Source organism: Coturnix japonica, chromosome 6 (genome assembly GCF_001577835.2).
Source record: "Coturnix japonica isolate 7356 chromosome 6, Coturnix japonica 2.1, whole genome shotgun sequence".
Lineage (NCBI taxonomy): Eukaryota > Metazoa > Chordata > Aves > Galliformes > Phasianidae > Coturnix > Coturnix japonica.
Genome location: NC_029521.1, coordinates 7,676,996 through 7,701,281, shown reverse-complemented (window position 1 = coordinate 7,701,281; position 24,286 = coordinate 7,676,996). Strand labels below are relative to the sequence as shown.

General features: G+C 38.4%; 1 long non-coding RNA gene across 1 annotated transcript in view; it reads right to left on the bottom strand.

The window, feature by feature from the left end:
- Nucleotides 1-1,790: 1,790 nt before the first annotated feature.
- LOC116653630 overlaps nt 1,791-24,286 on the bottom strand; it is a 42,787-nt gene continuing 20,291 nt past the window's right edge. The window contains exons 2-3 of the long non-coding RNA XR_004307829.1: nt 18,387-18,591; nt 1,791-1,986 (exon numbers count right to left, since the gene is read on the bottom strand). This is a non-coding gene — a long non-coding RNA (uncharacterized LOC116653630). The remainder of the gene's footprint in view (nt 1,987-18,386; nt 18,592-24,286) is intronic.

Below are 24,286 nucleotides of genomic sequence, written 5' to 3'. Positions count from 1 at the left end.
TTAGTGATGCAATTTAAGACTGCTGACTGACAAATCTACTTAGCTCATTAATTGATGGGAGGCAAAATGAAATAATAAGTTTATTTACTAGACTTCAAGGAAAAGGTAAAACTGATAAATTCCAGCTATAGCAGAGCTTGATGCTAACATTTTTTCCTTCAATCTCTTTATTTCATTATGGTGATGTGTGTATATGCAACGTGCTACAGAGACAGCCCATTTGTATATTGTAATTGTTCCAGAAACTAATGGGCTTTTCCCAAATCTAAGGTCACATCTGGCAAACACAGACTAGTAGACACGATCTGGATCACAGCCCACCTGTTACGGTTCAAAGAGCCCTGATCATTATCCCAGAAGGAATCCCAAAAATCATCATTTGTCACAGGAAAGCAGCAGGAAACCTGCAGTGTCCTGGTGACATCTACATTCTTGGGAATATGAGGTAACAGGCAAACAATGTTCTTGTGTGTATGCAGTGAACTCTCCACTGGGCTATGCAGATGAATGTCCCTGTCTCCAGCAGACTCTTAGAGAAAAAACCAAAAACAAAAGAAAAATTAAATCTTACAAGATTTTTATAAACAATAAAATATGCCACTAGCTACGATTACCATCAGACACTCAGATTCACAGCTAAGTCTCCATCCAGGCACGGGTACTCAGGTGTTTTACTTATTGATGAATTTAAATACATAATATTTCTGAAAACTTAAACAAAATGTAGATAACTTGGAGTGCAGTGTTTTGCTTCTATGGCATTGAAAGGATGCTTTCATACTTCTTGAGGGCATACACCAGGTAGTAAATGAACTTCACTTGTGACTTCAGTAGCACTCTAATGTAAAATTTTCCTGCTTGAGAAATGGAGTTGACCAGATCATTTCCAGAGGTTCCTTCAAACCTTAAGCATTATGTGTAAGCTAAAAAGAGATCTGTCCTGCTGTCTGTATGTAAGCAAAATATCCAGGGCATGGAAACAGCGTGGAAAACACAACCCAGAATTATGGAGTAGAGCAGGAACTGCCCTGGCTTGGGGAAGAATGCACAGAGTCAGCCTGATGTTGTGGCATGATTCACCTAGCCCAGCCAGCCCACTGGGGCCAACTTCAGGCTCACACACCTTCCCAGATAAAATAATGCTATGTGGTAGCAAGCTGAAAAGGGAAGCTGCATAATTAATTTGGTGGAAGAATAAGTGCCATGCAGTATGTCAGATGCATTTCAGGAAAGCAGAGAGCTTTTATGGAGATAGAAACACAAATGCTGTCGAAACAAATGTTTGCTCTTATCATCTGTACCTTAAGAGAACATGCCAGCTCATACTGCATTGCCTGGTTCTACACATGACAAAACTCTCTAGACTGGCAAGTTCACATATTCATGTTAACAGCGTACAGACCAGATACTACTCCCCATATCATCTTCAAATGTGATGTCATTGTTCCAGTAGAAGTTCAAGATGTACTCCTTCCCACTTTATAATATTTGTACTGCCTGCATAACAGATAACCTCTTTATCATGTAACTATTTTGCTATTAAAGCACTTAATTATCAGCAACACATCATCTTAATGATGTAATGGCTTAACGTAACACCTTATCATCCAAACAGCGTGAAGAATTGACAAAGTTGTCCTAGACTTCTCTATTTCAGAACCTTCATGCTTTTTGTTAATTTTACACAAGTATTTGTCTTCTGCCTTATCTGCATGCAGCACCTTGGTTTTAGCAATTTCAGTGAACTAGCCACACTACTGTGGTTCACTAAAATATTCACTTACCCAAAGCTGAGACCAAGAGCCAGAAGCTGATTGTTGAAATGTCTGTTCCTTCCCTTCTGGAAGCAGGAAGCTTTCTGGCAGTCATGAATTTTCTAGCAGCTCCATTCAGTGACAACAGATACATTCATTTAACCTCTGTTCTCATTGAATCATTCCGCCCTACCCTTTGCTCTGTAAATTGCAGGTCTTTGGTTACTGACACCTGAAAACAATGGGGAAAACAAGTGAAAAAAATTATGAGAAGCATAGGCAGTACTTCCAGTACTTCTGTGTACTTATGGTTAGTCTTCTCATGCTGGAGGCGTAAAATGCCCTTGTTTGGTAACTGACCTCATATTAATCACACTTTAAAAAAATCTATTTTCTAGATATACAGAAAGTACTTATTGCCTCTTTGTGTAACAGATTGAACCTACAAAAACTGTGGTCTCTTCCAGAGATTAAAGCTGATCTACCTCATTGCCAGGCTAGTAAGTCTTAGGATCTGAAATAAGTCAGCAAGCACAATATCTTTTAGTAACAATACTTCAGATTTCACAGCTAAATCAGCTTTTACAACTAGTCTGTTTAACATAACATCCATTTTCCAGCAGAAATCTTCCAGGTGAGTTATTTGTTCAGGTTGTTATTAGATTGGTTTTGTAAATACAGAGCTATCAGTATTTAATAGTATAATACATAACTATTTCCCTTGGATCAGGTCTATGGATTTGACATTACAGGACTTTTGGCAAGAGTTTAGATTTGCTTGATGTCTGTAGGAATATTTACTTGGATTAGTCAGGAGACAGGGTAACATCTAAGAAAGTTTCTATTTCTTGGTAACCTACAATACTTCATGAAGAGAACTGTATCATTAAAAGAATAAATACTTAAAAATGCACAAAATATAACTTAAACATACAAAAAAAGTTCAAGTACTTCATATAGGATTGTTTCTCAATTAACTCTATGAACATTAGTAAAGAATTAACTTTCTCCCTACACAGACATGGGTAAGATTCAAACTTCCTAATCCCAGTGAACTGGTAAAAGAAAACAGAAGCATACATTCATATTGCTGTTCTGCATTGCCAAGCAATATAAGATGGATAAGTACTCTGTCTAAAATCCAAACACCATGCAGATTCTTCACTGCAAACAGGAGAACATAATGAAAATGGCTGATAGGTAAATTTTCTCAGTCTCACTACTCTTCTCATTTCATTTTCTTAGAAGTCTGGGAAAATAAGTGATTGACTGTTCTGATTTCAAAACAAACTGGAGAGACATGAGGGGAAAAAAAAAAAAAAAAAAAAAAAAGCAGGTTTTGATTCAACAAATGAATGACTAAAAAAATATCGTATCCTTGGCAGGTGTTGCAACCAGATCATGAGAGGAGAATTCTGCCCTAATCAGATTTTCACTGGAACATATTCTTCAAGACAAGACAAAGAATGATAGTGAATCACACTGATTGTGATGTCTGCTTCTATTCCAGAAAGAAAATAGCAGATGACAGACTTAGTTTAGGGTTCAAATAGCACAGGCAAACCCCCAGGAGACTGTAGGAATTCTTCTAATCTCACAAAGATACACTTCTTACAGTTCAGAGGTGAATTAAGTTCTATCTTTCATGCCTACAAAATTCTTCAAAAAAAAAAGTTGTGTTGCTTCAAAAGAAGCATTGAGCTTTAATACCAATACATGGATTATCATGGAGGGTGGGAAAAAAAAAAGCTAACTTCAGCAGTTACTTCTTACATGTTCACACAACCAGCATTTAAGTGGATTATGTCATGGTTATAATGTTAGCTGACAAAATGGTATCTGTTTTTCTGCTGGAAAGATCAAAAAGCATGTAGATGTGAAAAAAGATTTTCATGATTCTACATAGATTGTACAAAAAGTGAGGTCTCCTATTCATTTCCATGGAAACTACAGCAGATGCAAAGAGCACAATAACACTACTTGATAGAGCAAATTCTCAGCTGCAAAACACTATTTTTCAGCACTGTCACTACCATTAGCTGTGCATTTTTACCAGAGAAGAACAAAAGCCTGCATGCTGTGTTCAGAATAGTCTATACTGGCAGAGGTGACTCACTGTCACCACTGCTGAAATGCACCACCCCTCCGACTCACTGTGCTCACATCCAGTGGTTGGTGTCTACAAATATTCAGTAGGTGTTTATAAATGTCAATGGGCGCCATTTTTTTCTGCATGGAGGAATTCAGTTTCAAACCTTTGCTTCATCTGCACTTTGATGTCAGATGCCAATTCTGTCACACAGCATCAATATGTAATGAAATATTGGCAGGAAGGTTCGGCCTCTACTGCCAAACCACCAGCATTCACTTCCAATGTCATGGGCTAACAGAATAAAACAGGAGGCTTTACTTTTGGATAGGTACCTTGTACATATCTTATTTGTACCCCTCCTTTGACAGCCTGACTCAGTGTCAACAGCCTCAAGGGTATTCCTATGTATTTCTAATTCACATTTTTTGTCAAAGTCTCCTAAGTCTGCAACTCAAGTTTTCTTTTTGCAAGGAAAATATCACTCTAAAGCATGCTGTAAATCTCATGCCCTGTAAATGAACCTTCGTGCAACTACAAGTTGAAGTCTGGCCCTTGCTGACTGGCTATTTCAGCAATCCACGTACATGTCCTAACTCTAAGGGTCTTCAATATTACATTACAGTTATCCATTAACATAGAGTTCAGACTGTAAGAACTGCCAAGGAAAATGAACACCCACAATCCATGTTTTCAGGGCGCTCGAAATCTTCCTGGTAGCTTTGAAAGCCTTGGCCTTTGTAGTTACAATTTCTCTGTACTTACCAAAAGCAAGAGATGAAATCTTGTTCCAAGTAAAAGCTGATAGAAGTTTTGCTATTGATTTCAAGTTTTCAATCAAGAAATTCAACCAATGACTTTAATGAAGTACTGCCTTTGACCATCAGTGTCTAAGTGATGTACCATGAACTAGGCAAGGCAAGAGTGCCTCTGCCAGGGGCTATTCACTGAACTCTGCTGAGACAATTGCCCTTGTCCAATTGTTTGTGTCATGTTCATGTCCATCCTTGAACTTCTTTCCATACAGTAGCCTGAACTGACTATCACACACAGATAGAGATAGCTCCCATAGATGTAAAAACTAATTAATATGCTGCACAGCCTGTCCATTGCCTAACTCTGGATTACTTGGTTTTCAGTGTTTCTTGTTCTTAACCCCCTCTGTACATTTCCTTCTCTCTTCATAATCCGTGACATGCATACACAACAGTCTGAACTCCATTCCAGTTTGACTTTTTTTCCAAAAATACCTAACAGGTATTTATGCTCCAAACAAAAAATTGCAACATACATCATCTTGATGCAAATGCTTTTAAGAGATGCAGAAATACAAATACTTCTGATGTTAAAATAACTCAGTACACTTTCTAATGCCTTCCATGTATGTAGATGTTCTTTGCAACAAAGAGTGTGCCTCAAAACATTTGACAGAATCTTTTTCATTCATCTGGACTTGAAAAAGTAACAAGCTGAGAGCTTTAGAAATGATGAGAAATGACTGAATCAGTTTAAGCAAAATAAGCACACCCTTGAGATAGTCCAGCTGAAACTTTCCATTAAAATGTCTGGGAGTGCTCAGTACCTGGCAATTTCCAGCCAAATTGCCAGAACAAATTAGCAGCTGTGCTTTCACTGTGCATCTCAAACACACAAAATCCATACAAAAACAGGTATTATGACAATGGGTTAAAAAAAAAAAAAAAATAAGAATTGCACAAGGCAAAAAAAAAATCACTTAGAGGAAAGGGTTTCTATTTTGAGCAGTATTCAGAAAATGAGGGGTTTTAACAAACTAAACTTGATACACAGGAAAAAATAATTCATTTGAGTAATATAGGGAAAGCGTTTAGTGCTATTCTTTGTTCATTTTCTGCCTCTTTCCATGAGAAAGACAAGAATGAGGAGAGAGGGCTTCAGAAGATGATACATCAACCATCTGGAGATAAAAGATGCACAGGAAGATGTTTTAGGCCAATCTATCAGAAATACCTTGCACGATCTCTAAAATGGGAAGGCAATCATTTCTTGTGGCAGATGTATCAGAGCCAAACAAGTATCAGCACCAAAGTTCATTGTCTAGGATAAATACAGCAATGAGTTTAGCAAGGGTTGAATCTGTGTCACAAATATCCCATCTTGAACAAAATTCCTACTTAGGGGCTAGAGCAGATGTGAAAACTGACTCTACTTTCAGCATTCAAAAAGTTTAATTCCCACATAGTTCTCTGTTTCAAAAAGTGCCCATCCTTGTCTTGGCATTAACTTAAGAGATTTATATTCTGCCACACTGATCTTACTCCAATTGCTGCTTTCTTTAATCTTGTGCATCCAGATCACCACACACAATTGCACAGGCTTGTTTTTGTTTTTACTGATTTTAGTATTGGTTTATATGGCCTAGTTGACATTTCACAGTCAAATTCAATTTAAAATGTATGAAGATGTCGTTATTCATCAAAATTTATTTAGCCTTTAAATTAAAGAAGAGGCTGAGTAAACTACAATATATAATCTGGGACAAATCCAGTTCACCGCTTTTACCCTTCTGAATTGCCTCACATATTCTGAAATGCATTTTACAGCAAGGGGAAAATTTCACTGACACTAATATACTTAAATATTTATTCAGGTCACACATCATTCTGCCATTCACTGAACAGTAAGCTTTAGTAAAAAACACCATTTCCATTATTCATTAGACATAGAAAAGGGAGGGCAGCTCATGTAACATACCGGCTAGTAGGGAGTTACCAAGCTACTCGCAGTTAGGCAGTGTTTTCAGCTAACAGGTGGTTGAGTTATGAGAGTTTCTGTTAAAAAAGTCATTCCTGAGTGCACAGAAACATCTTCAGTGAGATCCTCGGTTTTCATTGGAAGTATTCTAGGCTTCCACAAACTCACAGCATGGCTTAATACTTTCTTCTCAGTGTTGGGACTATAAAGAAACTTCATCAAAATTTACAAGACCATTCACCTATCCTCCATTCTGTCACCCAGCCCCAGGGCTGTTCTGCACTCTGAAAACATGGGCCATTCTGAAATACATTTGATTAATAACATTTATTGGCATTTTGACAGTTAAAAATAGAACTTAAGCAAGCACGAGCCATTTGTCTTGTTCCTTTTTAGTTAATCTTTGTAGAGATAAAAGAAGTTCAAACTTCCATCATGTATTTCTACATTAGCATCCCAGCTTCTCCCATGAAATACTGATAATAAATTATGGTACTTAACGCTTTTAGTGGATGAAATGGAAAGTAAATTGTAATGCATCATTTGTCTTTTTTAGAGAATCTTCTTACAGAGGCAGAACAATAAATCTGCAAGACCAGCTTTGGTAAAGTCCCACCTTGCAAAAGTATCTGTTGTCCTGGGCTAGTACAGTGCATTGGAGAGTGAATTCATCTCCTTGTGCCATCTTTTAAAAATATTCCCAGTCAAAGCTTCCCATGCTGCAGGGTGCTGAGTTCTCTACTAGCTAGGGAGGGGAAAGGCACACAGGTCTTACACTGATCTCCAAACAAAATAAAAACTAAGGTCACTGCTGAATACAAGGGGGCTAGCAAATGTCAATACTCTGCTTGGGATTAGATTTCTGCTCTCATTCTTCCTACACTGCAGAAAATAATTTTGGTCCACAATGATCCTACAGAAGGCAAAAAAGCCTTGACAGCAAGGTACAAATCAACAAAAGCAAAAGAACATAAATTGGATCCAGCGCTATACATAAACTGTTATCAAAGTTTTCTACAGAGCTTTGGTAAATGATTTTGTCTAACTTTTCTTAGCTTAGTCAAAGAAGAGATAAATTAATTATCTACATAACTCTTCATACATAGCAGACATGCTATTTGAGTTAACCTGACAAAAGACACCATCTGTTCTGGAGAAATGTATATTTTTTTTTTCCCATCAGAGACATTCAGAGAAGAGTTGAGAGCAAATCCTAATTAATACAGAAGACAAGTCCATTTTAATAACCACTTCTCATGACTGTATCAGATATTAATTTAAAGTAAGGACAGCACATTTGTTGCACCTGCTCAAATATCAATAAACCACAATACTTTTCCAAATCAAGTGTTAAACAGAAGTGCTATTAACTAAAGTTTAAGTTTTATTAAAATGTTCAGTTATAATTATTTCCTTTGGGATTTTAACATCATCTAATAGGAGATGAAAAAAGAAATCTATCCTAATGTGCTGTCTTTTATGTTACCTTTTTTACAAATGAATAATATTCTTTGTTTCAGGTTGAAAGACCTATTCAGTATTTGGAAAGTGGGTATCAGTGGAGAACTTCTCCACAAGAAGGTCTCGACTCCACAGGTGGAAAACCATCTTAACTTTGAGAATTTTCTCTTGATTTTATTTCATGACTACACAAACACCTAATCACTAACACAGGTACTGAGGTAAAAGAAAATGTACACAATTTAACCTATGGCAAATTGATGACTGGACAAGACATTTTAAAGCCTGCACTTTGTGCTTAACACACAGCAAAAATTGATTGGCCTGCCACAGTAAATGCTTCTCATTCTACAGCATAGTGCCTTAAGAAGAGGTGAACGGTGATGCTGTTAGGGATATGCCTGAAACAAAGCTTTGAGGGGAAAAAAGGTACCATAGTACAATTGGTCAGTTATCACAACTGGCCATTACACCATTACAGAATCACTGAATCATAGAGGTTGGAAGGGATCACCTGGTCCAGCCCCCACCTAAAACAGGTTCCCTACAGTAGGTTACAGAGGAAAGCATCCAGGTGGGTTTTGAATATCTCCAGAGAAGGGCGTTCCACAACCTCTCTAGCCAGCCTGTGCCAGTGCTCTGTCATTCTTAAAGTAAGGAAGTTATTCCTCATGTTTGTATAGAACTTCCTATGTTCCTGTTTGTGTTCATTGCCCCTGGTCCTGTCACTGGGCACCACTGAAAAGAGTATGGCCTCATCCAGTTGACACCTGACTTTTAGATACTTATAAGCCTCAGTAAGATCCCTTGTCAGTCTTTTCAAGACTAACAGTCCCAGGTATCTCAGCCTTTCCTCACAAGGGAGATGATCCAGGATCCTAACCATCTTTGTAGTCCTTTGTGGCCGACTCTTTTGAAGTCCCCTGTCTTTCTTGAACTGAGAAACTCAGAACCGAACACAGTGCTCCAGATAGGGCCTTACCAGTGAAGAACAGAGGTGGGGGGATCACCAATCTGGCAGTCTCTTCTGCCAGCTCCCTCAGCATTTGTACATGCATCTAATTGAGGACTGTAGATTTGCCTAGACAATGTTTAAGCAGATCTGGAGAAGCTTTCCTTTCTCCTGACTGCCTCTCTAATCTTCAGGGGTTAGGATTCCAATGGGGCAGTCTTAGCAGTAAAGACTGAAGCAAAGAAGGCATTCAGTAACTCTGCCTTCTCAGTGTCCTCCATTACCAGGGCACCCACCTCATTCAGCAGTGGGCCCACATTTTCCCTAGTCTTCCTTTTGCTACTGACATATTTGAAGAAGCCTTTCTTGTTGTCCTTGGCCTCCTTCACCAGATTTAGCTCCAAGTGGGCTGTAGCCATTCTCATTGCATCTCTGCGTGCTCTGACAGTGTTCTTATATTCTTATATTCCTCCCAAGTGGCCAGAACCTTCTTTCATATTCCACAGACCTTCTTCCATTTGAGCTTTTCCATGCATGCTCATCCATGTAGGTATCCTGCCACCTTTGCCTGATTTCTTATTTATAGGGGTGCACTGATCTTAATCTTGGAAGAAGTTGTATTTGAATGCCAATCTTTTAGACCTCCTTCATTTCCAATGCTCTAAACCATGGAACAACTCCAAGTGCAAGAGGTCAAAGTTTGCTCCCCTGAAGTCCAGGGTTACAATCCTACTTATTGCTTTGCTTCTTCCATATGAGATTCTGAACTCCACTACTGTATGGTCACTGCAACTTGCTGTCCCCAGTCTGCACATTCCCATGCAGTTCTTTCTTTCAATCTGCACATTGCAGGAACACCACCTGGAGTACGGATCCTGACAGTGTTGCTTTTCCAGAAAATATCAGGGTGGCTAAAACTTCCCATGAAAACCAGAGTCTGTGATCATGAGGCTACTTTCTGCTTTCAACTTCCTCCTTCTTATCAAGTGATCTCAGGGGGACTCTGCTCAGACCTAGCAGGTATGGGGTTGTCCAGGCTGCTCAGAGAAAGCTCTTACTGTTTTCCACAGTCAAATCAGTACCACAAAATTCCTTAGTAAACACCTAGTTTGCAGCTTGTAAGTTTTTTGAAAGCTTGTTTTATTAAGAAGTAGCAAAAAAAAAAAAAAATTAAAAAAAAAAATCAAGAAGTACTAAATGAACAGCAACATCACATTTCCACAACATATGGGAGAGTGAATGGTTTGGGTAATTTTAATGAACACAGCATTCCTCCTGCCATTTCTTAAACAACCTCTGGTAAAACTATTGCTTGACTCTCATTTTTGTCTTCTGTTATTCACTATTTTTTAAAGCATGATATTTTTATATAATTTTGCTTTCCCCTCTCAGTGGTTTTATTAGACTAGTCACATATCATATAGATTATCTAGTACTGCATGCTAACACATTTTTTTCAAAAAACCATATCTGTCATTTCTTTCAGCAGACTTTCTTATTATTGTCAATCTGGCATTCATATGCCTTCCTGCTGCAATATTCTGCTATTTTAAATGAGATTTTAATTTTATTTTGGGGGTCCATCTTAAGAAGACAAAATCTTTTGCAAGCTTTCACTGTCAAATGGTATGAAACTTAGTTTCAATTTCTTGTTACAGGCTTTTATGTCACAGGCATTTATTCTACAGTTCACACTGAACCTTTTTCCCCTCAGAGAAATCTGATTTTAATAGTATATATTAGTCATACCCATGTCACATTATTTCAGAATTTCTCGCTTCCGAAGAGACTTGTCCCTTTGAGAAACAAGTGAGCTTTACTTACAACACGAAACATTTCAACTAAGTTCAGTCTAAAGAAAGTAAAATGGGAAGGTAAAACTGACTGAGTCCTTATAAGAAAATGTTTTAGTTGGCTGAAATGTCATTTTAAGCAACTTCTAATTTTACTTCTCCTTGCCTTCAGCAGATGCAACTTTAACCTACTTAATAATTTGTGACTACTTCACAGGAACACAGAGCAAGAGACAGCCTGCTTTGAACACCTGTTCTTTGCTAGCCAGTGCATCACTAGGATTTCTGTAGGATTTCCTAAATTTTGTGTGATAGCCCCCCAGTTCTTACGAATAAGAAATATAATACAGTAACCCAAAGATCCTCTTGCCAGCTCCTTAGCTGCCTGAAGCCATTTTATCCATCTACATTTTACAGTCTAGTTGTTGTATCATTGTAGTTTATGTCTATAAATAAAAACACGCAAGACCTGCTCTGGAACATCTCCAAAATACATTCTGAGCTAAAAAGTTTTTAAATAATTTCTTCCTTTGCTTTAAGCAAAGTTACATACTTTGAAAGTTGTTAAGGTCTTGCATAAGAAAAGACGGTAAAGATGTAGAGGAAGAGGGCAGTTCACTTGAAATTCAGTCTGATTTGAAGTGAGTTATGTTAACTTATACCAGATACGAAAGATGAAAAGCTTAATTTGAAATTTCAAATAAAAATCCTTAAAAAATGCATCATTAGATACCATAAAATATTTTATTCTTCACAATAATATGTATAGACATTTTTTCAAACTTCTCACTCTTGTTGCAGATGCTCCCCTGTTAAAAATGTAATTTACTCCTAGCTAAAAAGAGACATAGGACTATATTAGAATCCAGCTAGCTCACCTCAGACATATCACTACAATACTAAGAAAACAAAACCTTTATTTTTCATGCAGAGATTAGAATCCGAAGTTCACTCCTTTGACTGACACTGCAGTGAGGTGTCTCAGTTAAGCCATAGCATCACTCACATTGCAAGTCTCAACAAAAACAAACCCCCATATGTACTTTCCTCCCTGATTTTTAAGTAACAGAAATATTCAACTGTTAACTAATCCTCAAGTCAGGGTGAATTCCATATGTGGAATATGGAATCTTAAGATATAACCTTAGATGCTGTAACACTGCCTTTAATACCTAATTGTATTTTTCTCTTTCTCCTCTGTTTGCCTGCGATGGAAACCTAACTACTGCAGAGGAGTATTTCAAAAGAAAGACTCAAGGGAGACAAAAATCATACTAGTGAAAAGCGTGCATAGGGACTTAGAGACTAATGCCTAGTTCTTCCTAGAAATATATCTTTCTTCTAGAACGCCCATAAAGGAGAGAAGTACCAGTACCCCTAGTGAGATGCCAACTGGACTCTGAAAGTCATTCAGAACTGCAATTCCCTATAGACAAAATAATGTTCTGCAATAAGTTACTGTCACGATGTAACATATGTATGTACTCTCCTTCCTATTTCTATAAAAGACAAATTTTAGGAGTTGATGTGAAAATACACTTCCTTCCCACTTTTCTTTGGAGGAGGTGACTCTTAGCATAACATTATCTCACTGGAATAACCTTATCAACTAATAGTCAGCTGGTGATAGAACATAGTTATCTTTCAGAGATGCAAAGAATGGGTATTCCTGCCGCCTTTGAAAATTTCCCTTGGCATCTCTGTGATTTTCTGTCTCTGTTGTGTATGGTAACAGCATCTGTTTTTTTTTTCCCCTTCTTCCATTTGAAAGAAATGCAGGTCATGAATCAGTGTAAGAGAAGCAAACAAAATAAAAGGATGAGTTACTTAGACATGTGCTCAAAGTACTTGAAGTTTGGGGCCATTGTTGTCACATGTAAAGAGGAAGTGAAGGTAGTGTAATGCCAGAAAAGATATACATTTTGTTTTAGCTTCAGTTTGTGCTTTGAAAATGGAAATCACAAAAGCGCTCTACTTTAAGCAGTATTCATGCTGTAACCCTCCTACTGACATCCTTGTGGAGATGCTGAGAAATTTCATGCTTGAAAGTGATGTAATTAGTAACAATGATTAACAATTATAGAGTAATTTGTACTTAAAAAAAACAGTTGCTTTTGAGAGCTTTCAGTTAAAAAAAAAATTAAAAAATCAGGAGAAGATAAATAAAAAATGATCCAAATCAGTAGTACAATATTTTGGAATATAAATTGGACCTGCTTTCATGTATTGGTAAGAGCCAGGCTCTAGCCATAATTACTAGCTGAGAATACAGGACTCAAAGGTAGGAAAAGCACTGGAGAGTATTCCGAGTCAAGAGATAGATAAGCAAGCATCAACTGATAAACAGCTTTTTAAGGAGGAAGTATCTGTATAGAATTTGGAAATAAGATACAATATATTGCTAGCTCTAACAAAACCAATTAACCATGCAAGGTTATTCCAGTGAAATAATATCATACTCTTAAGACACCATCTCCTGGAAATCTGCTTCCAGCCTCTGAATCTTCATGTCTAAAAGCTTCACTTGCTTGTTTGACTTCTACCTGTACACAGCAGTAGACAATACTATTCTTTGGCTCACCAAAGTGAATGCTCACTAAACCTAATGTCCAGCAGAGAGCAAAAGTGTAAGTCCAAAATCAGAGAACAGGAAGGGAATCCATCGTTAGCCCTGCAAGGGGTGTGAATCCATCCTGTTTAATTTTACAGCCATATTGTGAAAGCACAAATCACTGAGCCCACTGGTTTTCACTTTGCTGTCTCCACACGCTCTTTTATTTGCATAGTCTTCTTGCCAGTTAATGCACTTCACAGACAAATCCCCATATGATCACCTGAGTGACACACACAGCACTGTCTGGCCCTTCCAAAATTCACAAGTTGTCAAGAGTTTGGGGCACTTCATGTCTGAAGTGATTTCTGGAGTGAGTATTTGACAACTTAGGCTGGATCTCTTTCATAAAACAGCCCTGCGTATTCATATAATTAATCCTAATGTCACTTCCAGAAGGTTTCCAAGTCAGAGAGACTGATTTTACGGCAGGCTCTCATGCAGTGTTCCCAACCTCATTCTCTCTTGTTCAGAAATGTTCATACCTGTCCAGGAACTTATTGCTTGCTTTTAACCTAAGTGCATTTTTCTTCTTTACCACTTTCTAAGTCTGTAAATCTGGTCATTACTTTATACAATCTATTGCCCTCCCTGCATACTGCATTGTTTAGCTCTCAGTACTACTGCTGGTTTCAAACCTTATTTTAACACTTCACCTGCTCTCGTCCTCCGGATCATTGTACCCAAAACAAAAACGCCCTCTTCATCCATGAGGTACCACTCCATGCTTCATTCACCTTCACTGGTTCAGAGATGATACTCTCAGTCCCTAACAAACTACTGACTTTCACAGCTGAAAACAGGCCTGCAGCACAGAGCACCTCAGGCTCAATTTAAAGAGATTCACATTTTCCAGCTTTTAATTCCTACTCAAAAGAAAAACAAAAACCCCTTCATCTTAAATCCAGTGTCATACACCTTCAACTTCAGGCACAGATTATCTACAAAAATAAGAGTATTTGTTTTATTTTCTCTCTGAAAAGTTGCTGCATGTTCCAGGAGGTGAGCTGCACTTTGCCTCAAAAGCTGCCACCTGCAACTTTCTACTTCTTCTGCAGCTCTGAGTGTTCTACATATATAAGACTCTCTGCTCATCAGCGCCAATCAGAAAGAGTTTTTCTTGTATTTAGGTTTAGACTGATGCAACTAACAGAATGGGGTGTGTTAACAGTATCTATGCATAAATACCAGATCAAAAACTATTTACCCAATTCGCTGTTCAGCTTCTTTCTTATATATTACTGTTTGATGTGGGGAGTGAGGTGGAGGTAGATAACAAAAGGAAGTACTGGTCAGATTCACAAAATCTGTTAGGCCTACTGCAACAACTAAAGTTATTTCGGCCACCTGAGAGCAAAACTCTGAACAATTAAACAGTAATTGGTCTGTCCTTATATTCATCAGCTGAGAATGTTGACCTTAATCTTGTTGATGCAGACTTCAGGGACTATGAAGATTGCAGAACTTCACTTAGCTGCATGCCTTAGCATTGGAATTTCTCCCTCTATGTGCTCTCAGTTACTTCCCCCTCAGTCACCATCCACTATCAGGAATGTAGCAGCACAGTTCCTGTCTCAGATATGCAAAGTGCCCTGTGCAGGACATACACACAGACTGCTTCTGAGCAGCAAAGAAGGGCTTAGTGGCATATACACAACATAGAAGGAGCTGCTCAAAAGAATAGTTGTGAAATGTAGGTCTTTGTCCTGCAAAGCTGTGCAGAACAGTACTCATGGCACAGGAGGGTCAGACAGGCTCCAACAAGTGGGGCCTTGAGCATCAGCTGAGCGAGGGGAAGGTTATAGTTAAGTGTTCCCCTGCTAGTTCATATGTTCAGTTGATTGATACAAACCTACCTTTACTAGTGGCAGTGTGAAATCAATTTCATATAAATTGGTACATACACACAGAAATCTTATCACTGCCTGCAGATATATTGCCCTTAGTATGCTTTCTGTTTTCTTCAATCAGCTTTATATTTATGGGGTGACTGAAAAAGAATGCTATACATTATTTATTAACATTGATCTTAAGCAAGTCATTCAATTTATAATCACAAATTATCTAAGAAAATTGTGTTTATCTTACTTTTTCTCCTTAAAGAAAATAAAGTGTTTAATAATTAATGGAATTTTACTGTTGACTTCAGTAAACAAGTCCTCAAAAATAACAGAGGGTCATACAGATAACTAACCATGGTACAATCACATAATGTCACCAATAATTCCAGTGTTTATTGCATTTCTTAATTTAAGGAAACACTGGTGCTGATTTAGAAAGAAAGCTGCCTCTAAGTACAAAAATAGAGCTCTGTTCCAGTATTTTCTGAATTTACATTTGAAAAAGACTCATTTTTACCAGGGGCCTTTAATCTTCTATCTAGACCAGTTCTTCTATGCTGACCTCTCATTACTGTAACAGGTTGCAATGAAAAATTCCTTGGAGGATGCGGTTCAATTACTCAATGACATTCACTTACAGATATTGATTAGACCATGCATTGTTTGACTTCCCCTTTGATACTTTCTGTCACAAGCAAATGGTTACACCCTTTCTGAGAGGGCAGAGGAAGATGGAATTCTTGAAAATGAAATGACTTGGAGGTTTATAAAGCTTCGATTTCACTTGAATGGAAAATGGCCAATTAAATACTTAGACAGCAAATCCCAATAAAAGAGCACAGGTTCAGATTTTTGCTCTAACCATGCAAGCAGATGATTTTGAACAGCATCATACAATGACCAAACTAATAGCACCTGGAAATGCAAATCTGCTCAAGTACTAGTTTCCATGTAGTTTCAGATAATACCTTCTTCATTCAATCTCTTAACAGATTTGCATGCTTCCAATTTCAGTTTCCTGAGTTTCTGACTACCTTCATCCTGTTTCATTTGCTATCTCTTCTGATGATAGGCCTGTTATACTGCAAGAATATACATGGCTGTTCAGCTAATACATTTTTCTGTTGTTTTATCAATCTTTAAAATGTCAGTTTTTTCATTACTGCAATGTTTTTTATTCCATTAGAAATCTTAAAAGTAACTATTATTTTTTATGGCTTATCAGATACAATCCATTTATATCCAGTCAAAGTGCAACAGTTCATAAAATTGCATTGTGTGATATGTGGCTGATGAGATGCTGTAACTTATTAAGCAAAATATTTCCCTTAGTTTGCTCTTCTGAAATTATTCTTACAGCTCAGAAAGTCTTATGGTCAGGCCAAAGCCTAACTGCCTACGTCTGCTTTCCTGCTTGTTTTTATTGCTCTGGCTAATGAAGTGATCAACAAAGAAATGCAGCCTGCCAGAAACAGCATATCTCATAGCCTTAGTACTCCTGCTGACTTCCCAAGCCAAGGCAACTATAGGAGAACACAAGGACTGGTGGCTATTGTAAGCCCTCCAGGTGACCCACATGCAGTTTCTCTTGTGTTGCACATTGCCAGTGAGCAAACACTGCTGAAGCCAAGAAGAGATTTTAGTAGCAGACCTACTTCTGCTGTGTTGTCCACCTATAAGCTTCTTTCATATGCCTGGAAATTCATTTTCCAGCAGGCAATTTCTGCAGCCAAACTTACTCAGGTAACACAAAAACTATCATCACCATAGTTACCTGCTGAGGTCTACCCCAGCTTGTTTCCTGTGCTGCCTATTTTTATGCCACATTTCTTGAGTCTCAAGCCCTACTCAACAGACCCCTCTACCAGTACCAACACCCACTTTGCACAAATGCCCCTGATGTCTCCCAGCTTCGCACAAACTCCCTCCATGACCTGCATCTTCACAGTGATACTTTTCTTCCCCCTCTACCTCTCAAGACAATGGCATCCTGCACTGCTAGTACCACTCCCCTGTTGTCATTGAGAAATCCCTCACAATATCTGAGAAGCCACGTAGAAGGCAACGCCAGCGACTTCAAGACATTTCTCATCACCTCCCTGCACTTCCTTCCTCCTCTTTCTTATTCTTTGCCTTAGCAAGGAGACCATAGCTTCACATCAGCTGTAAAATTAGAAGATTCTAGATCAGATATCAAAAAACTGCATCTCAGTAAACTAAATGCATTAAGAGCCAGTCCTCAGCTTATTCTTTACAGCAGTTTCACTACAATGTGTATCTGGTGAGACTAGCAACAGAGGGATCAGAGAGTATCAGTGGAAAAAGGGTGTTCTCATCTGTTTAGAACTGGCAGGACCAACTCAATGCTGATTAATTCCCCTTGAAAAAAGGGAGATGTGTGAATTTTATTATGGACTATACACACATCACAACTAAATTCCAAAGGCAGACATGAATATGGGGTGGGGCGTGTGGGGGGGGAAGAAAGAAAGGGAAAGGAAGGGAAAAGGAGCAGGGAAAGGGAAAAGGAGCAGGGAAAGGGTAAAGGGAAAGGGAGGGAGGGGGAAGGGAAAGGGAAAGCAAAGGAAAGGAAGAAAGGAAAAGGAAAAGGAAAAAAGGAAAAGGAAAAGGAAAAGGAAAAGGAAAAGGAAAAGGAAAAGGAAAAGGAAAAGGAAAAAGGAAAAAGGAAAAGGAAAAGGAAAAGGAAAGGAAAAGGAAAAGGAAAAGGAAAAGGAAAAGGAAACAGGAAAAGGAAAAGGAAAAGGAAAAGGAAAAGGAAAAGGAAAAGGAAAAGGAAAAGAAAAGGAAAAGAAAAGAAAAGAAAGAAAAGAAAAGAAAAGAAGAAAAGAAAAGAAAGAAAAGAAAAAAAAAAAAGAAAAGAAAAGAAAAGAAAAGAAAAAGAAAAGAAAAGAAAAAGAAAAGAAAAAGAAAAGAAAAGAAAAAGAAAAGAAGGGATTACTTTGAAGTTTCTAATCTGCTGCTCTGGAGTTTCTTTTTCATGTTAAGGGTGTTTCTTAAAGGACAGTGTAGGTCTGATTGTTTAGTGTAAGGAGCACCAAGGTAGAATAAGATGCACACACATGCATATAGTCTTAGGGACCCCTGTCTGCTACTGGCATTAATCCAGCAGCTGAATAAATCAATAAACTCACCAATCTGTTTAGAAGTGGTCAAAAACCACTGCAGGCTGGCTGGTGCCTGCTCTGCCTTTTCCAATCCATTCAGCATTTCTGGCACATCTGTGTCTTCACAGGGTTGAGAAAGGTTGATTTTTGATAATACAGTTTGGGATCCACAAAGATATCTCTCTCTCTCAGGGATTTAGAGCATTTAGGTAGAGAAGCCTGTCACTGATGCCTGTGTAAAAGAAATGAAAAAGACAAAGAATGAGCTTCCATATATTTGCATCAATAATAAAATACCTGAATCATGTTTTTCTCTATTAACATTCTGTGAACTACCATGCTTTGTCATTGCTTCTGAAAGCTACTACTTTGCAAATATACCAAAATCGTTCTTAAGAGAAAAAAGTGAACAGAGGTAGTAAATCGATTTCATTCCCACTAAGATTCACTGATCGATACTGTCCATTTCTCAGGATTCTGTTCCTCTCATAAGTGCCTTTTATTCCTGACTTGGAGGGTATATTTTAGAAAGCTTGTAGGCTTAGAAAATGGCAGTCTGTCCAGGTTATTTTTTCTAACTTATCAATAATTCTCTTTTTTTTCTCATGCAGAAGATTAAAAAAAAACAAAAATGAAAAGAAAAGAAAGAAAAAGAAATAAGAAATACAGTAGGTGTGTCTCTGAACTTGGGAAGTAACAGTCTATAGATTTGGGTAAGGTTTAATTTGCAGTGACTACACTCTTAAATCCAAGCAAGTGATTTGCAGTCCACTCACACCTCCTGCTGGTCTGGACAGCATGTACCACAGATCTTGTGGCATATAATACCTTGAATATCTTAATCAGTCTCTTCTTTTCCATCCTCCTTTCCACCCAGAGCACAAAGCACACTGCCTAACTAAGAGCATCAGTGAGTGCTGCCCTCCCACTGCCACACACGTAGTTGTGCCCTGCCCTTGTTGGAGGAATAGCTCTCTCCACCAGAGCAATACTTGTGCCTTCACCTTTGCAAGCATCTCTTCTGCCCCTCTGTACCCTACCTGTATTATCACGTCCCACAAAGGGAGGCACTCCATGACCCTTTCCAGACTTGCTAATATCTACCAGGAAGAAACTCAGTCCCCATGTCCTCCCTCAGCCCCACAGCATCTCCCTGAGCAAGTAGCCTGCAGCCCCTCCAGGCTCTCTGAGCCCTGCATGCCCCACACTGCAACTGAGTTCAGATGCTACTAGAAAAATCAGATAACCCCAAAGGGAGATAAATTCGCGTCTTACTTTCCCTTCTATTTGCACAGTAAATTTGCACTGAGGTACAGGCATCTTGATTAGAGGCGTGAAATGCATTTTAACGTGACCATTAATTAGTTTTCCATAATTTCAGTTTCTGCATAACTTTAGAGCACTGATGTTCTTTTACAGCTAAATACAGAGACGTGTGCAAGTATTTTTGCATCACACACGGAAAGATTTATCTAATAGCACTACTGATGAGTTACAACCTACTTGAAATACCACAAAAAATTATTTTATAAAACAGAATACAGAAGTTGCACCAAGTCTTGCAGTGTCTCATGAGAATGCTTAAAAGGAGAAATAAGTACAATATTCGTGCTTGGTATTCAGAGCCTGTCCATTACACATTTTTAGAAACATATCCCTCCCTTTCCCCCCCCCCCATATTTAATTAAAAAGAAAGCAGAAAGAGTAGGAGGAACAAAAATGTTCTCAACTTCAATGACACTATTGGAAAATAATTATTTCTAAACTGCTTATCTGTTAAAAAGCTGGCAAACCACCAGGATCTTGATTGCTGTAAGCAATTTTATAACTGCTCTACACAGATAAATTTAACAAAGAGAAATTAATTTCAGTCTCGTAATAAGTCTCATCTCATTACCAAAATGACGTCTGTGCAGCTACAGCCTTGTGCTAAGGACTGCAGGTAGAGGATTGGAGTGCAGCATTTAATAACTGCCTCAAAAAACTCAACCACAAAACTCTCAATTTCATTAATGCTTCTCTTTTCTAGATATCATTTTTCCTATATGTATAAAGCAAAATGCATCCCAGTTTGATATGTTGCCAATTGTGTCTGAGGAAGCCAGCTGACTGCCTGAAGCCCTCCTTTATTCTCAGCCTCTGAGGAACATGCCCCTGGGAGCAGTAATAAGAATATCACTCCTTCGAAGAACCATATCAGCTATGCTAACATCTACATGCACTTTTTCTTTCTTCCTTTTCTTCTTTTTTAAACATTTCAGGGCACATAATAACACGTTCATTATCTGTTAGGTTTACCTGCCCACTGATACAGTAACAATACAAGTGAAGAATGAAGATATTCTATGGGGAAATAGCATTCTCCCTTCTTTATGCCTCCATACCCTTTCCTAGAAGCAGGCTTCCCACAGAACAGTTCCATTACATCCCTACACCCTTCAAAACATCTTTGAAAATGCTTCAGAACACAGCATGACCAAGTTCCAAAATACAAACTCAACGTCATATTCAGCAATAACTACGCTCAGCAAAAGAAAAAGCACAAAACAATCAGAGTGTGTAGTGGGCCATAAATCCTGCCACACTAGAACTTGTTCTTGCAGCTCTCAGATGACAATACTTGAGCAGAGGCATTATGAATAGCCTGCCTTTCTCCTGCTACCACTTACTGGTGATCTTGCTACAGCACATCAGCCAAGGTTTAAAGAAAGGAACACGTGATATATCCTGCTGGAACTTCTAATACGGATTTCATCTTTGCCAACACATAATATCACTATACAGCATCACATCCTTGGGAGCCACAATAACATTTTCTGCTACTAGACACACCATTCAACAAACTGCAGAGAGCAGATACACCAGTACAGACAACATTTTTTCACAAGGCACTCCTTGCACATTTGTTGATGTACTTGGCCACGCAAATCAATACCTCTTTGCAGAGCACACGCTGTGAGCAGCAAGAAAACAAACCATTTTCTTCAATCCAGTATATCCTTGCTACCACAGCTACTTCTATTTTCTTCATTACTTCTTCCCAATTAAAGAATTATTTTGCTCATCAGTTTTGCTTCATTGGCATAAAGCCATTTACACATTTATAGAAAATGCATACATTTAACAAAACAGATGCTTGTATTTAATCTTGAACTTTTCCACAGAAGGAAAAAAAACAAAGATAAGAATATGCCCCTAAGTTCCTTTGGTTGTAATTAACACAGCAGATTTTCAACCTAAGTTTCTTGAACTATCACCTCAAAGATGTTTTTAACTGTTGCTTTTCTTGTTTCCACAGCAACCTTTCCACGATCTCATTATTTTTTTCCTCTTTTCTCTTAATTCTCCAAGGAAATAATGACTGTTCAATAGTAATTTTGTTCTTCCTGCTTTTTTAAAAAAAAAAAAACAAACAAATTCAGAAATATTTATGTGTGCGTGTTAAAGCAAAACAATAATTCTGGGGAAATTGTCCTTGTTCAGATGACTTTGAAAAAACTCATTTCAATCACAGTGCTGTTGTTAAGTATATCACCTTGACAGGCTTCACAATACCACAAGCTACTTGCCCCCTAAGGTAGGGATAAATCATCTCTGGACCCTTCTCAAATGCTTCATACTGGAGCATCAGTCAACAGCACAAAGCAAGTCATCTTTTCTGCTTCAAATTTTTGAAGAACTGCTAAACAGAGCTAATGAAATCCTCCAGCAATTAATGCCAGCCAGTCTGTACCTAGGGAGAAACACTGAGGAACTCAGCTCAAAATTTTGATGGTGATCCATATGAAGATCACCCACCTATATCCACATTCTTTGAGATGCCATGTTAAAGGGAACAAAAGAGACTAAAGCAATAATCTATGTTACTTCGTGTTGCTACTGCCATCTATTTCTTCCTTGCTTTTGCTTTCAGCATACTTTATAAAAGGCTCTGGAATTGGCGTTAAATACTTAAAGTCAAGTATCATAAAGTCATAGAGTGGTTTAGGTTGGGAGGGACCTTAAAGCTTATCTAGTTCCAGTGCCCTGCCATAGGCAGGACACCCCTCCAAATCAAGTAACAAAAGATATTAGCCTTACAAGTAGATAAATGTTCCAGTTCATATAAACAAGTATTAAAAGGCAGACGCTCTGTGATCCAGTTATTTCTGCATTTTGCTTATACTTGTCTTCAACCCCAGTAATAGATTTTGAGTGGAAAAAGGAACGTTCTGAGCACTGTGTTCCACACACTGTGACTGCTGGCTTCTGTAGCTCAGCTGAGTAGGAAAATGCAGCTGAGAGGATTACATTCCAGTTCCAGCCCAGATCTTTGCTAATAATAGTTTTTCTTTCCCTCACCATAAGCAAATACAAAGTTCAATCTCCCTGTCTAATTTTTGCCTTTGAAAACATATGCCTGAACACTTTCTAAAAGCCTCACTTTACCGACTGTTTTTTTCAGAACAGGCTGTTAACAGCACCTGCGTGGGGTTCTCCCACTGGGTCTGCAACACCTCAAAGTAAGGTAAGTTTTCAGTTTCCAGACCTCCTCAGGTTTTATGCTGCTTGCATCAAGGGGTACATTCACTATAGCAGCTGTTCCATCCGTATTTAATGGATTTTGAGCTTCTAAAATAGCTACCTGTAAAATGTGAAGAAACCTTAAGGTGCAACAGTCAAAGGACTATTAATTTCACCAGCTTGGAATATAAAAATGCTTATCTTGAAAAAAACACCCTCCTACACTGTAAGGAACAGAAGTAGAGCTGAACAAGAACTTTTCTAGAAGATTTTTCTTGGGAATGCACCAATTTCACAAAATATTTTTCTACTGAGACGTGACCTTTAAGGAAAGTTAGCAATTTTAATAAAAACTTTCACTGACAAGTATTTCTCAGCTCCAAACTAAGCTTTCATTCCAAACCAGATAAAATAGTCAACCGCGCCCATTGAGAGTGCAGTCTGGCTCTCTGCTATTTAGGCAGACCAGAAAAGTGAGAGGCACATCTTACCCCCAGAGTGATTGGGTCTCTGACTGAATGGTGCTTTAGAACTGATTTCTTTATCAGGATGTGTTTGTGCTTCACAGGTTTAACAGCTCTGCCTTCTGGCTTGCAGTAAACTGTATGATTTTTTTCTGCGCTCCTTAGGAAGTTTGCTTCTTTAGCACCTGGGAAGTTTGTCTGGGTCTACTCCCTTCTTGCCTTTGCAGCTCTCTCTGCAGGACCTGCAGATTCTCAGAAGATTGCTGCAAGTCTCTTCTGTCATAAACTTCAGTGCACATGAAAACCTTCCCTTTAGGTCGGCAACCTAAAACTTCTCCAAAGGCAGCACAACATTTACTTGAAGGAAAAGAGAAATGAATGAGACTCTGTGATTTTCAGCCCTAAACACACAAGTAATGCTGTAAGACCTGGTAGCAAAGAACAGGAAATGAAATCTGGCAGCTTATCCTCTGCAGAGCCTACGACGCACCTACTGGAGACACGCTCACCAAAGAGATAAAAATACTAAGATACGGTAAGTCAGCTTTACATCAGCAGATTTAGACTACCACTGGATATAATTCTACTAATTAATGAACTGCAGAATTTGCCATTTGTTGCAGGCATTCTTCACCTTAGCATTTTGCCCATACGTTTTTATTCTGTTCAGTTACCATGTTACAGCAGGCCCTTAGCAAGACAAGTGTGTACACTTCAAAACCGAATCTACAGCCAGTGCTGTAGGACTTTGTGTGAGTAGGTTTTGGTAGGGTGCTCCTCTCAAACCAACTCTGTTTACTTCAAATCATTTCTTGTCAAAGCCTGGGAGTCCTTGTTTACAACATCTACCTAAGTCAGTTTCCACAGTACTGCAAGAAGCTTGGTTATAAACAGCACAGTTCATCCAAGCCAGTGCCATTCCATGAGCTGAGCCTCCAAAAACCTGACTGAGATGAGGTT